The sequence below is a fragment of the Lemur catta genome, chromosome 1 (assembly GCF_020740605.2).
Source record: "Lemur catta isolate mLemCat1 chromosome 1, mLemCat1.pri, whole genome shotgun sequence".
NCBI lineage: Eukaryota > Metazoa > Chordata > Mammalia > Primates > Lemuridae > Lemur > Lemur catta.
Genome location: NC_059128.1, coordinates 271,749,073 through 271,764,315, shown reverse-complemented (window position 1 = coordinate 271,764,315; position 15,243 = coordinate 271,749,073). Strand labels below are relative to the sequence as shown.

At 36.8% G+C, this 15,243-nt stretch overlaps 1 protein-coding gene across 3 annotated transcripts in view; it reads right to left on the bottom strand.

The window, feature by feature from the left end:
• The window catches only part of BACH1 (BTB domain and CNC homolog 1), a 96,355-nt gene that overhangs the window by 76,225 nt on the left and 4,887 nt on the right, over window positions 1-15,243 (bottom strand). The gene's annotated exons all lie outside the window — the stretch shown is intronic.

The window sequence follows — 15,243 nt, the reverse complement described above, 5'->3', positions numbered from 1 at the left end:
CCTTAACGCCCTCTCTCATATATACACAGCCTCTCCCACTAGGCTGGCTCCTTCCCACAGTTTTTGTTCATAAACGTGTTTAAGTCTCTTCAAAGACTGTCCTTAAAAAAAAAAAAAAAAATCAACCACTAAGTATTTATTAAGCTCTAATTTTGCACCACCTACTGAGCTAAGTGCTAGATAACACTTTATCTCACCTACTCCTCACAACCACCCTGGGATGTTCTTCTATCATCCCAGTTTTACAGATGAGGAAACCAAGGTTCAGTGAGAAGTATCTTGGCCAACAACAAAAGACCAATAAGACAAAGGGGAATTTCTATCGAGTATTTTTAACTACTCCACCATTCTGTCTCCAGTTAGTGTTAGCTGAGTGCACACTATGGAGACCCACTATAGTAATGTGGGGAGTTGCCTATTACTAAAAGGTTACGCTTGAGAATGAGGAAATGAACCTCACAGAAAGCCAGAAACAAAAGAATTGCACCTGACCTTCAGAAAGAGAAGTACTCTAGGCCTTGGACACTGGGACTTAAAGGTTCTTTGGATCCCAAGGTGGCTCCAGCATAAACAATTCCTACACCTTCACTCCAAAGCTGCTGGTAGCCCACCTCATGCATGTGTGGCCTGCTGCCTCTCATCCTGCTACCAGTTGACTCACTGCTCACCTCCAATTCCAAAGAGAGCCTTTATTCTTGGCTCCACATCTGTTTAGGCAGTTTTCAGTAACAGATCACCTCATGGGTTCACAGCCAGCTTACAGATTTGCTGCTCTTGGGCAAGATGCCAACCCCAAGTCCTATGAGCTGCAGCTGGGAGAAACTAGAGAATCAGGTGGTAAAACAGCCACCAAAGAGAACCCCTCCAAGAAGAGCCCGTCTCTGAGTGCGGCATGCACCACGATCGATGCTATCTGGGGCTCCCACACTCAATCTCTCACTGAGTCCTGCCGCCTCTGCCTCCTAATGCTGAGGTCCTCTTCTCTCCATATGCACTGGCACAATTCTAACCCAAGCCACCATCAGCTCCTGCCTGGACAAATGCCATTTAGCCATAGCTCACAAGCTCACAAATGTACAAATACAGTTACATAAAATACAAAGTGAAATCAAGTTTCACTTATGAATATTTTATCAGAGTACTTTGCATTTAATAAGGATATTTACTACTATATTTAAATTGTAAAAAGAATACCAGTTGTGATCCATTTAATTTCAAGTCCCACTAATGGCCATCACCTCACGCACTAAAAATCATGGGCCCAGTGGCTAACAGCTCAGGATTTACAATCTTATACTGTCTGGGTTCAAATCCCAGCTGTCACTTACTAGCTCTATGACCCTAGCCAAGTTGCTTAACCTCATCTATAAAACAGGGATGACACCACCTCACTGGGATGTTGTGGAGTTTACATGAGTTGATGAGGGAAAAGGGTTTAGCACAGTGCTTGCCCTACAGCAAGCAAATAATAAACATTAGCTATTAATGATAACAATAGTAACAAAAGTCTGACACCCCTCAAGCCCCTCTTGATCCCCTCCAATTTATTCTCTCCATATCAAAGTGATTCTTCCCTTACTGAAAACCTGCAATATCTTCCAAATTACTTAGGATCACTTCAAAATCCTTAACATGTTCTCAAGACCTGTGTGGTCAGGTTTTCTACCTATTAACCCAGGCTAACCTCAAGCTGCTGTCTCCCTCCCTTCCTGCTTCTGAGGCTCCACACTCCTAAGATGTCAGGGCCTCTGCATATCCTGTGCCCACCACCTGGACATCTACTTTTCATGCTTACACCTCAGCTTTTAGTTCTCAACTTAAATGTCACAACCTTGCCTCTGCCATATCCCAAGCATATAATAGATCTGCGGTCCCCAACACCCAGTCCGTGGCCTGTTAGGAACCTGGCGGCCATTACCACCTGAGCCCCCCAACATTCCCCTCCACACCCCGCCCCCCAGTCTGTGGAAAAACTGTCTTTCATGAAGCTTAGGAACCAGGCCACACAGCAGGAGGTTAGCAGCAGGTGAGTGAAGCTTCATGTGTATTTACAGCCGCTCCCCATCACTGGCAGCACTGCCTGAGCTCCACCTACCCACCACCCACTCCCCTGTGGAAAAACTGTCTTCCATGAAACGGGTCCCTGGTGCCAAAAAGGTTGGGGACCGCTGTAGAGTATCCAGTCTAATACAGGTACTTGTTGCTAAATGAACTTGTCATTTTTAATACAATTCCAAAACCCAGATCAGCTAAATCTTCTTCCATACACAGCCCATTCAGCTATTCCAATATAGACAAAACGTCACGGAGCCAAGCACTCAGAGAAAAGTTCTTAAATGGCTTTTCCAGAGCTACTACGGGCAAAAGGGAGCTCCAGCTCATCCATCTGGGAGCTAGAAACATACCTGTGAGACAACTGGCCAAAGAAAAGTAACGGTTGGTTGGCAACTATAAACACAGCCAAAACAACCAACTTGTGGAAATGAAGATGCATGCACCATGGCTCTCATTAGCACGGGGCACTACAGACGGTGTTCTTTTCAGTTTCCTCATTCTAATTCCTAAGTGATCACAATCCGTTTTTGCCCAATAATTTGACTATGCAACAACACCAGATAAGAACGGCACACAACCTTCTAATGTCCATCAGGCACCTTCTAACTTTTCTCCAACCTAAAAAGTAAAATATAACACTCCAGACTTCCACATCTAAAATTCTATTAATTTGTTAACACCAAATTTTGATTCCTATGTTACACCTGAATTGTTCCACATTCTTGGAAATATATACTACTGTTATAACTCAAAATAAAGGTTTGCTGACCTTAGCAAATTGCCAATTCATTCACTAATACTGATAAAGGATGAATAGGCATTTTAAAGCTTCCTGCGCCTCAGTTTGGAAGTAACTTCTGCTCTCTGCTCAATATACACAATTTAAGTTTTAATACAGTTACCACTTGATGTTTTTGCTTTCAATATGATACAGAAAATAAAACAAGATCCTATGGCTTTATCACATTTTAATACTTTAAAGATAATTTACTTAAAAAGAAACTTAAAAACCTAAGGTGAACATCTGATCATGGAGCCAGGTATATAATACTTCATATAACAGAAATTCATAAGAATGTTCTATAGGGATAAAGTCCCATGTGCACAAAAGAGCTGGAATTTTACTTACCTCAAATCTCAAAAGACTATGTTGTATTTCAATTCTCAACGTACAAGGGTACAGTAAATAATTTAACACCAATGATTCACTTAAAAGAAAAAGGCCATTAATATCCATTTTTTTATTTCACTGAACAATGACAACTGGTCTTCCTACAAGGGTTTACCTGTGCCACATGATGCACTAGGTGCCATGAAAATACAAATAAAAGACTATCCCTACATTCAAGAAGACTATAACCTAGATATGGTCAAACAAGAATGATGCCTCAGGGAGAAAGAGACAACCAATGGTCATTATAATCAACTTACACAGCAATATGGATGTTTCTAAACAGTAAGTCTGCAAACAAAATCTACTTTCTGGCCATTTTTTTTTTTCTGCTTGACAACCTAGAGGGACCAACTTTCATTTAACCACAATATTCGATTAATGAGAACAACTATTTCCGCCATCATTCTGTGAGTCAAGGGTTTGTGTGTGTGTGGTTGGCTACAGGTGGTGACCTGTGGACATCAGAAATGGAGCAACACAGGCAACTGTCAAATAAAAGCCATGCCCTGGATCTGCAGCCCGGTCTACTCCTCAGAACTGCCTTCCCCTGCTTTCGAGTGGCCATCTGAGACTTCCACCCTTTCCTTCTCACTGCTTCTGCCAACCACCTACCACCCTGTCGATTACTTTTGCCTCACTCAATTTTCAGGGCAGGGTCTTTAATGGCTCAGAAGACAGGCCAAATTCCTCTTACCAAGGCATCTTAGCTCCAGTCCAAGCTTCAAAATCTCCTCAACCAGTTCCTGTTACAACATACCCAAGATATCCAGAGTTTGAGTGTTGTTCTGAAATGTGGTGAACATTGACTTCAGTGTTCCAAGTGGATGGCAAAGACCCAGCAATATCATGTGGACCCAACACCTCTGACTTTCCTTTAAGGGCCTTTCTTTTAAAAATTATTTTAAAATTAAGGTGGCAATGCCCATAAGAAAGAATCTTTTTAAAGCCACGGTTTTTCTTTCTATCACTCTCCAATTCTCAAAGAAACTTTGCATCAAAAAGTCTGTGGAAATTTAAATCAGGACAGTGATTTAACACAGCATTCTTCCTAAGGTCCCAAGGCCTGACTCCCCTGCCAGGAAAGCCAGGAAGGATAACTCAAGTGACCAAGATTTGCTATTTTCTTTAACCTTTTGTGGGCTTAAATGTCACAAGTGTTTAAACATCTGTTTTTCACAATCACATTTTCTAAAGTCATTTCTCTCAGCCTTAAGAAAAACTTTAAGTATGACTGGATAAGGCACACAAATATATTTTTAAAATGCTAAATGAAAATGGAAAACAAAGAAAGAGTCTGAACTAAATACAGAAGTGCTCATAGCAACAGCAAAAATGATGACCAGTAAATGACCTGATAATTTATGTTAAAACTATATGTAACTAAAGATGCCATACATGTTTTTAAATGGGAAAAAAAAAATCGCTACAATTTTTGCAGCTCAGGATTATTACAATACTATTTGAGGTCCCAGACAGGCAAAGTTGGGTTTTTTCTTTTTTCATTTACTTTTATTAATATTAAATATTATGTATTAATAGTTAAGTCATGGATGTTTGTTATATTTACTGGATCTAAAACCATATTTGAAATTATATAACTAGGGTTAAGCTTTAGAGGAGTCTGAACTGTTATAGAAGTTTGAAAAAGTTTTTTATAGACTCACTACTCAGAGGTTAGAAACAAAAGGTTTTTTACTTCCCAAATCAACAAATCTAACTTCAATAATTCTAGGTCATAAGTTTAGAACAGCTTGTAAGAGAATAAAGGAAGAAAGATGAGAAGGAACGTAGGAAATCCAAGTTCCAGAACAGAAACAAGACTAATGGATTCCACTGTCATACCTTCTTACTACAAAGAATTTAAGAAACAATGAAGTCTTTTATTTGCTTAATATATTTGGCAGCTACTTGATTCTTAATGGGATTGTTACATCTTTGTTATGAAAATAGAAACTAGCAATTAAAATTGGTCCACACCAACAAAGCTTATTTACAGCATATGTATTTTATATCTAGCATTTGTCAGTCACTATTTCCTAATCGACTTTGAACTATGATTTATATATCAATAGAATGAACTACATCTATTTAAAAGCACGCAACTGAATGAGCTTTGACAATTTTATGTGTGCATAAAACCACTACCACCACCACCACAATCAAGATACAGAAATTTCCATTACTCCTCAAAATTTCACATGTCCCTTCAAGCTTTCTCCTCTCCTGTGCTTCTGGTTCCAGGTAACCAATGATTTGCTTTATATCACCACAGATGAATGTGCATCTTCTTTTTATATAATTGGAATCGCACTTTATGTACTTGTTTCAGATTTCTTTCATTCCACTTAATGATTCTGAGATTCACTCATGTTATTGTATACATCAGATGTTTGTTCCTTTCTATTGCTGGGTAATATTCCATTATACGGATATGCCACAATTTGTTTTATCCATTTGACTGTGATGGAGTACTGATATAAAGATTGCACTGTTCTCAGTTTGAGACTATTGTCATAAATGATCAATGAACATTTGCATGGACATATTTCATATCTCACTAGAACTTTAGTTTGCATTTCCTGATGAGTAATGACGTTGAGCATCTTCATAAGTGCTTTATTAGCCATTTGTATATCTTTTTTTGTGAAATGTCTGTTTAATTCACCTGGGCTTTTTTATTCTTAGTATTGAGTTATAAGAGATGACAGAATTTGGGTTAAAATTGCAATGAAAGTATAGATCAATTTGGGGAGAACCAATATTTAAAAAATTGAGTCCTCCAGTACATGAACATGGCATCTCTCTCCAGTTACTTCTTTCATTTCTCTCAGAATCATGATCTTTTTAGTAAAGGATTGCACAACTTTTGTTGTATTTATTCCTAAGTATTTTGTGGGTTTTTTTTTTGTGGTTACTATAAATAGAGTTGGTTCTTAAAATTCATTTTCTGGTTTTTTGCTACTATTATGTAAACACAAATTATTTTTTAAAATATTAACCATGAATTCTGCAACCTTACTTAATTCACGTACTAGTACTGATAGTTACTTTGTAGATTCCTTAGGATTTGTATGTACACAATCGTGTTGTCTGCAAATAGAGATAGTTTTACTTCTTTCCCATCTTTATGTTTCTTAGTTCTTTTTATTCCCGTATTGCAAGGACTAAACAGTGAGAATGGTGACAACGGTTGTCCTCACCTTATTCTCTTACAAGGATAGTGTTCAGTATTTCACCATTAAATATGACATTAACTGTAGGTTTTCTAAGATGAGCAACAAATGGGCAGAGAGGGAGGCGCAATAGTTACTATCTATCTCAGTTAACTTAAGGCTTCTGTAAGAAACTCAAAGGGGAAGAAAAAAAGGCAAAGAATGAAAATTCCCAAAAATTCCCCAAGAGAGCAAAATTCCCCAACTCACTCAGCCTCCTCCATGGCATGCCCCCATCATTTTCTAAATGCGTATACCTCAGATATCCCTAAAATCTCATAATCAGAGGCTAGAGATGAGAAAGACAGAGAGTTGTTGTCAGAGAGCACACAAAAGGATTTAAAGACTCTATCAAAACCTAACTAACGTAACAGCTAGCTGCTCTACAAACCACTAGGGGTGGACAGCACAAAATCGTAGTTTATAACTTGATAACTCCCCTGCCAGTTGAACAAGTTACTTTACATCTCTGTGATAATTTTTTTCCTGGCAAACTAGGAACAAGAATAGTACTTTTTGTTGGAAAGTTCAAATGAAATAATATACATGCTCTTAGGGCAATGACTGGCATATAATGAGTGCTCAATAATCATTACCTATTATTTGAATTTGATGCTAGAAATGTGTTTTGAGTAACTGCAGGCAAAGAAGTGTGAGCGCAACTACCTAGCTCAGTGTCCGGCACTGACACAGCACAGGGATGGTAACACACACTGCCAATCAGCTTTCAACCTTCATAATAGAGAAATAATAGAAGATTTAACTATCGTTACAGAATAGAATGTAAACATTAACTTTGACAAAATAAGAGTAAAACTGACAAGGCTGGGAGATGAAATCAGAGAGAATGGAAAAGTAGTATTTCTATATGGCTGACCATGTGCAGGGTCAAAAGATACTGCCTTAGATTAATGAGACCGAAATACACACACACACACACACACACACACACACGTTTAGAGCTGGAGGCTGGAGTTTCAGGTGACCAAGAGCAGAAATGGAAATGATATGCTTATAAATACAGGTGGGGGGATGGTAGAAGCAAACAAAATCATCATCCATGGTAACAGGAAGTCTACAGATAATGTCTTAGGTTGATAAACTTAGGTATAAACATCTTAGAGAGACAGAAGTAGCCACCAAAACAATTAAACAGCAGAAATGAGTAAACATCGTATACATCTATGAAGCAGAATGAGGGGAAGCGTGAGGTGCAGTAGACAAGGCTGCTCTCTGAACATTTTTTAAAAGCCAAGAACATGTATTACTTTGACCAAAAGCACAAACTGAAAATATGTTTAGATAGTAAACAAAACTAGCAAAACTAAGTTAAATCTAAATTGTTGACAACTTGGTTGTGAGTCTTAACGTAACTTTTTAAACATTCTTCAAGTAAAAAGGCATTTGATAGAGAAAAATCAATCCTGAACTAAAATCTTGTATTTTGACAAAACTAAGAGATGGGGAAGGTAGAAAAAATACAGTAAGATATCTTCTTGTTTGGGAACAATAATATGCATACTATTTTTTAATATTGATAGATGGCAATAATAGGTTCTTTAAAAATCTAAGGGTATCCTCTAGAAAAATGAGCTCTGAACTGCCAAACCACTAGAGCACTGATTCTTCATCCTGCAGAATCTGATGAAATCTATTAAACTTCCACAAAGAAAATCATTCACATAATAAAATTTTGCATTTGCTTTTAGTAGAACTGATGGATTAAATCAACAGCTAATTCTTTGAGAAAACCAATAAAACTGACAACCTTCTACAAAGTCTCACCAAAAAAAAAATGAGAAAAAAATGAATATGTAGCATTCCTATCATTATATAAAATGTACCATAATGAGTCCTCTCTTAAAAATTTCTTGACTCTCTCTATACCCCTCCATCTATAATTCTCTGTTCCTCTTGATATAGTAGAACTCCCAAAAGAACCGTATACACCCACTCTGTCTCCACTTCCCTCTATTCTCAATTTCATTTAAGCCCAGTAAATTCAGGCCTTTTCCCCTTTCAGTCCATGGAAATCATTTCATGAAGCTCAATGTCCTCTAAACAACCAAATGGCAAATGTTTAGTCTTCTTACTCAGCATTTCAGCAATATTCAGCAGGTTGGTGATTCCCTCCCTGAAACTAGTTCTTCATTTGGCTTCCAGGATATCACAATCCTCTGGTTTCCCACCTACCTTAAGGGCAGCCACTTATCAATTTTCTTGGATAGAGCCTCCTCCAAACTTCTAATTCCTGGACAGCCCAGGGCTTAGTCCTTTGACCTCTCCTCTATATTTGATCTAATCTCCACTTCTCTCTTGAACTTCCTACAAAATGTATCCAACTGCATGCTCCAATTACTACTTATATGTATAACAGGCATCTTAAATTAGACATATCCAAAAATTTTGGTTGCCACCCCCCTACACACCTTCTTCGGATAGATATCAAAATCTTGATAATGCTTAGATCTAGGTAAATTTTTTTGTTGTTTCTGCATTCCAGTTCTTAACCATAACACATACTACTTTACAATCAGAAAAGTATTAGAATAAACAACTATGAACAAAAAAAAGTGTCCCGGTTAAAAATGTAGTTCACATTTATTTCGATTGTCTTGAAGCCTCCCAAAAAATGCCAATTACTTTCCCCCCCTTTATAACAGATGTTTCCTCTAGTCATGAGCAGATATTGGTTTGTTACTATATGGTAAATTCATGGTAAACTCTAAAACAACAGTCTCTTCACAGTAATCACTAAAGATTAAATTTTGTAGAAACTCAAAATATGACGATGTTGGAAAAAAGAGAACCCTACCACAGGAAAATAAGGGGGAAAGACCCCACAAGGTGGGTCTAGCCATGTGAACGAGGACACACGCACCTCTGTGAAACTGGAGTAGATAGCTCTTGCCCTACGTGTCTCACAAAGCCCTTTGAAAGCTACGAAGTGCTAAACAAACTCATAGAATTATGAAAGACAAAAGGAAATCAAGTTTTAATTTAGGTTATTGTAATACTACCAGCAGCAATGGGATATAATTAAGGCTCTACAGATATCATCATCTATATGATCTTCTGTAAGTTACCTAAACACTTCCTATAACAATAAAAATTCAGTAAGCCTAATAAGGATCTCAACAAGGTAAAAAGAAAATATTAAAACTACACAAGTCTGCCCAAGATAACTGCTAATTTCACAAAGCTAAATAATTTCTAATTAAAAGAGCACAGTCATTTAGGATGACCCGCTTCTGTTACAGATAAGGAAACTGAAGCCCTGAGAGGGTCAGTAACTTACAGGTTGAAAAGGTCTCTGCTCCCAGGTCCAAATATTACATTTCAATTCATGTTACAAGACCTAAGTCGTATGTGGGGGGCGGGGTGGGTACAAGTGAGGAGGTACGGAAGAGCAGGTACAGGGAAATGCCTCAAATATCCTGTGTGTAATGCAAATGAACACCATTAGACAAACAGATTAAATGGACATTTATGGAATAACAAATTTTCCCTTATTAAATATTTGGTGACTTAATTTCTAATTAACATTTTTTGGCTTATATAACCAATTTCAAATGTGATTTAAAAGGAATCTGAAACTAAACTACGCTCAACGTAATCTACAGTTATACATTTCACCAAAAGTTGCTTTAAATACAGAGTATTAAGTGTCCATGTCCTATATCTATAATAAATTAAAGATTTTTCATGTCATTTTGTTTTCAAACTGTAGAAATTATTACCATAATCCAAATTATTTATTTCCAACTGCCTAAAGGAGGTGAAGTCCCTAAAATTAGTTCAAGGTCAGAATGATCCTCTGTAGGTTTATGAGTTGACACACATAGTACGCAAAGTAACTGAAAAGACAAACAATAAAAAAGTGCCCTTCAAATTCCCGACCATACACCAACTCATAATAAACTTGAGTCAAAAAGGGAGAGGAGGAGGTTAAGAGTGAAAAGAATGTTAAGTAACAATTTTAATTAAATAAAGCAGCAGTTATAGTAGAGCAATTAGTGTATCACAGGAATCACAGACTTGACACTCTTTAATTCAAGCAGAGGTACTAAATTAAAAGGCTTTATTTTAAAATAACCTAATCCACTAATCCCTGACATAAGGCTATGGTGTCTCAATGTATTATACCTAGCTACAACTAAAAATTGTTAAGTCCATTTTTTATTATTTATGTTACCTTGAAAGTCAAAATCATTTCTAAAATGGAGATTTCCAAGCTACAGAATTTCCACCAGAGCTCTCAATAACCACTTTTCATTATATAATAATCACATAAGATTCAGTCAAATAAGTAATAATTTGGGGCCTATAAATAAAGCTAAAATATATTTCAGTTCAAACAGTACCTGAGGAACTACTGGGTAGATAAATATGACTGCATTTTATCGAGACAAAAATTATTTTGGCAGTATTACAAGTCTTTCCAAATGTTATCCAAAAACTAATACCACTTCAGAAGCCTACACTGCCCATTTATCACAGTCTATTAGTTTCTCTCAAATATTAATAGAAACTATTAGCAATTAATTTCTATTTTGTAACACTCAAGTGTTTATGTATTTACATTATTTGTGTGCCTTTCACATAGCAAACAAAGCACCAAAACCTGGGATTGAGAAGAAGGAACAAGAATGAAACATAAAAGTTCTTTGCACAGAGGCCATAGTTAACAATGTATACAGTAGCCACCTTTATCCCTGGGGGATACATTCCAGGACTCCCAGTATATGCCTGAAACTCCAGATTGTAACGAACTCTATATATACTGTTCTTTCCTCTACATACATACCTGTGATAAAGTTTAACTTATAAATCAGGCACAGTAAGAGATTAACAGTAATAATAAAATAGAACAATTTTAACAATGTATTATTATAAAAGTTATGTGAATGTGGTATGTCTCAAAATATCTAGTAGATGTAATATTTTCAGACTTAGTTTGACCATAGGTAACTGAAACTGCAGAAAGTGAAACTGTGGATAAAGGGACAACTACTGCCATTTCAAAATTGCTGAGAGAGTAGATTTAAAGGTTCTCAACACAAAAAATAAGTGAGGTGATGAATAGGTTAATTAGCTTGGTTTAATCTTTCTACAATGTACACATGTAGCAAAACATCCCATTGTACCCCATAAATATACACAATTATTATTTGTTAACTAAATAAATGTTTAAAGTGCTTTGAAAAGTTTAGGAGTGCTACAAGAACACTGTATAAACTTAAGGTGGCATTATTCTTGAACTCTGAAAAGAATGGCAAATAAGCTGATGCCAAACAGCTCTCCCTTCTAGGAGGGGAATGAGTGTGTAGAGAGGGAAGGAGTGATCCTGTTTGGATCCCTGATTCAAGAATTTGGGTTCTAAAGAATCCTGGCCCATCTAGTCAATGAAATTACCATTCTATTGGAGTTGGGCTAGCTAGCCTCACCACTCAGTGTCAGTCACAGATACCACAGGTGGGTACGCCTTTGCAGATAAAGAGAGAGCGCAGTCATCTTCATATAGATAGAATCAGAAAACTACAAGATATAATCATATGTTCTTCTCTCCCTGAAAGTATTAAAAGAATGACAGAGAACTTTTGAAATGTTTAGAGTACTGAAATCTATTCCTTCTATCTATACATTTTTGGGCATAATACGTAACTGAAATTTTTAAATGATTTTTAAAACAAACACCACATGTACTCAGTATTAAATTGGAACTAACCAAACAGCATCACGTGCACAGAAGGAAGTAAAACTCAACAGAAATCACGCAGGTGGAAGGAGGGAAAGGGTGAAATCATACCTAACCGGTACAATGTACACTATCTGGGTGATGGGCACACTTATAACTTTTAACTCAAGAAGTACAAAAGCAGTCCACGTAACCAAAACATTTGTACCCCTGTAACATTCTGGAATTTAAAAAAAATTTAAAAAACATTTATTTGATTGTAAAAGTACTACTTGATCATAATATGAATTATAATGACATATTAAAAGAAAAAAAAAGTCACCTAAAATTCCAAATCCAAAGACAAGCACATTTTCTTTTTCTCCTCAGAAGCATGTGCCTATGTGTAGTGGTGGCAGGAGTAGTAGACAAAGACAACACTGCTGACCACCAAACCCAAACCCTGTGTTCACGTATCTACTCTCCACCTAAGGCCATGTATTTCTGGGGAAGCAAACTCCAGTCTCAGCCCAAGATGAATCATGATCCATCTAAGCCAATCACAGCAGTGCTATTTTCCTTGACATTAACTGATTTAGGCAAGGGCTTGTGAGCAATGCTGACCCACAGAGAAGAAAGAGATAGGGTAGCATCTACTATGAGGCTTCTGGGAAAAGCTTTTCTGATAGAAACATCCCAGAAAAAAAAAAAAAAAACAGTGTCTCTCCTTCTTCCAGGAAACTTAGTCATATTTTCTTGTGACACTTGAACTTGTAGCAGACATCTTGCAACCATAAGAGGAACTAGCCAAGGACAAAACAAGGATGTTGCTTGCATTTTTCAACCTTTTTCCTCTGATCGAAGTTTTAAATACACACACAAACACACAACCTTCCTGACCCAACATCTCCCTACTAAAATCTATTTCTCTCTACTCTAGTCTTCTTCACAGCTAAGCTTCTCAATATTGAGTTGTCAATACAAGCTGTTTCCTCCACTAAACTATGTATTCATTAACATTCCTAAGGCTTTCCTAATTTCCCAAAACTCAGGTTTCTAATAGTCTGTGCTTTTATATGTTGCTACTACAACAATTAATACATGCTATAGTAATGGCTTATTAGGCTATAAACTTCTGAAAAGTTCTGTATTGTCAATATCTAGAAAAGTTCCTGGCTTATAAAGGCATAAATATTTGTTTCACAAGTTAAATGTAAACCCAATACCTAACAGGTAGAAATTCCACAAATATTGAAAAGAATTTAGCCAACCTACTATCTACACACACCAAAAGTTCAATATGTGTATGTGTGTGAGTTTGGGGGCAGAAGCATCATGCATCAGAAGATAAGAGAACAAAGTGTCTTGAAATTTAAAAATACAGTTATTCCTTACTCTTCAGGGATTAGAGATCTGTTCCAAGTTAACTCACCAGAAGAGAATACGGTGTTTCTACACTGGCATCTGAGAAGCAATGGCAAGACAGCACACTAATAACTAAACTCCTCTGCTTCTGGTGACCACTGCTGCCAACCTGCTCCAGAGAAGAAAAGGTACCCAGCCCTTCTGGGGTCTAGAAAACGGACAAACTAGGCTAATGACAAAAGGCATGCCCTCAGAGGCAAAACATATTGTTTAAAAATCTAAAGAAATATGCCTATAGCGTGATCAGCACTTATGACAGTCCTTTCCCACAAAGGGACAACTAAGCAGGGAAAGCAAATAGTAGCTACAGATTCATCCCCTACTAGCATTTCCTTTGATTTCTCTGGATGACAGCTGAAACTGAAGGCATGTCAGCAAAGAACCCTAGTCAGCTGGGCAAAATGCTTTTCTACTTCAAAGTCTTCCGCTAATGTGAAGAAAAAATCGTAAAGCTAATAGCTTTTTTTCTTACTTCTTTTAATTTAAATGATGAATCCTACCTGGAGGAGAATCCTGAACCATGCTGGTAACACTCCTTAGAAAAACATAGTAGATAGACATTAGATACTTTGGAAAGTGAAGAGTCCTGGGCCAAAACCTTATAACCACTTTACATTTTTAAAAATAATCTTTAAATATAAAATATACACTAATGAAATTACTAACCTTACCAAAAATTACAACCAAAATTACAAACTTACTCCAAAATTACAACCTAATTAGAGGCTCATAAATTCATTAAAATGAATCTTTTATAGCTACACATTTATAACAAACTGTCTAATGGATGAGTAACTGCGCTGATTTAGAGGATTTCCAAAAGATGCTGGCACACTTTAAAGGAATAAGGCATTAAGTATGTAAAGATACCAACAGGCAAGGAGTTGAGTAGGTAGTTCTCCCCATTTTTTCAACAGGGCCCTGAAGAGTTCACCTCCTTAGGCCAAAAACACTTCCCCTGGGAGTCCTAGAGGCAGAAAAGCCAATAAAAAAAGAGATTAATGGAAAAAAGGTGTGTAGGAACAGAGAGGGCTATTTCCCTTACTACACTATTTAGTCTATAATCTTGGAGATGAGCTATTACTAACGTTCAGGCTACAAAGGAATTGAAAATACTTCTTAGTGTAATTCCACTTTAATGAGCGATGAGGAAGTGGAGTGTAACTGTTCCACTATGACTCTGATCCAATCTAAAAAATAACAAATAAAAAAAAGTGAAAATAACTTTACCAGATAGAAACTGGTAATAATTATTTTACTACAAAAATATTCTTTTGAATAATGAGTTTCCCCTGGCATTAACAAAAGGATTTAAATTTATTTTTAAAAGAACATGATTTGCACACAGTTTCAGCTGCACTAAGGTAACATTTTCTAAATTGTGCCAGTACTGAGAAAGGAAATGAGCAGCCAGCCAACTTCATTGCATGCCCACTGTGCTCACACAACAGTCTTTAACAACCAAGATTCTGGCAACCACTATGTCTTTGTTCCTGATGTTTGCTTTGAGGCAATTATCTTATTCATATTTTCCAAACTGTCCCTGATCCTAAATAAAACAAAGGATCTGTTCTAGAGGAGTGATGATATTGTAAGTATTAGATATATAAGATGACTCAAATTATATTTTGCTCAATTCAATTCTGAGCCAAATATGGGTAAAAATAAGTCACAAGTTTTCTATCTTAGGAGAAGAACTA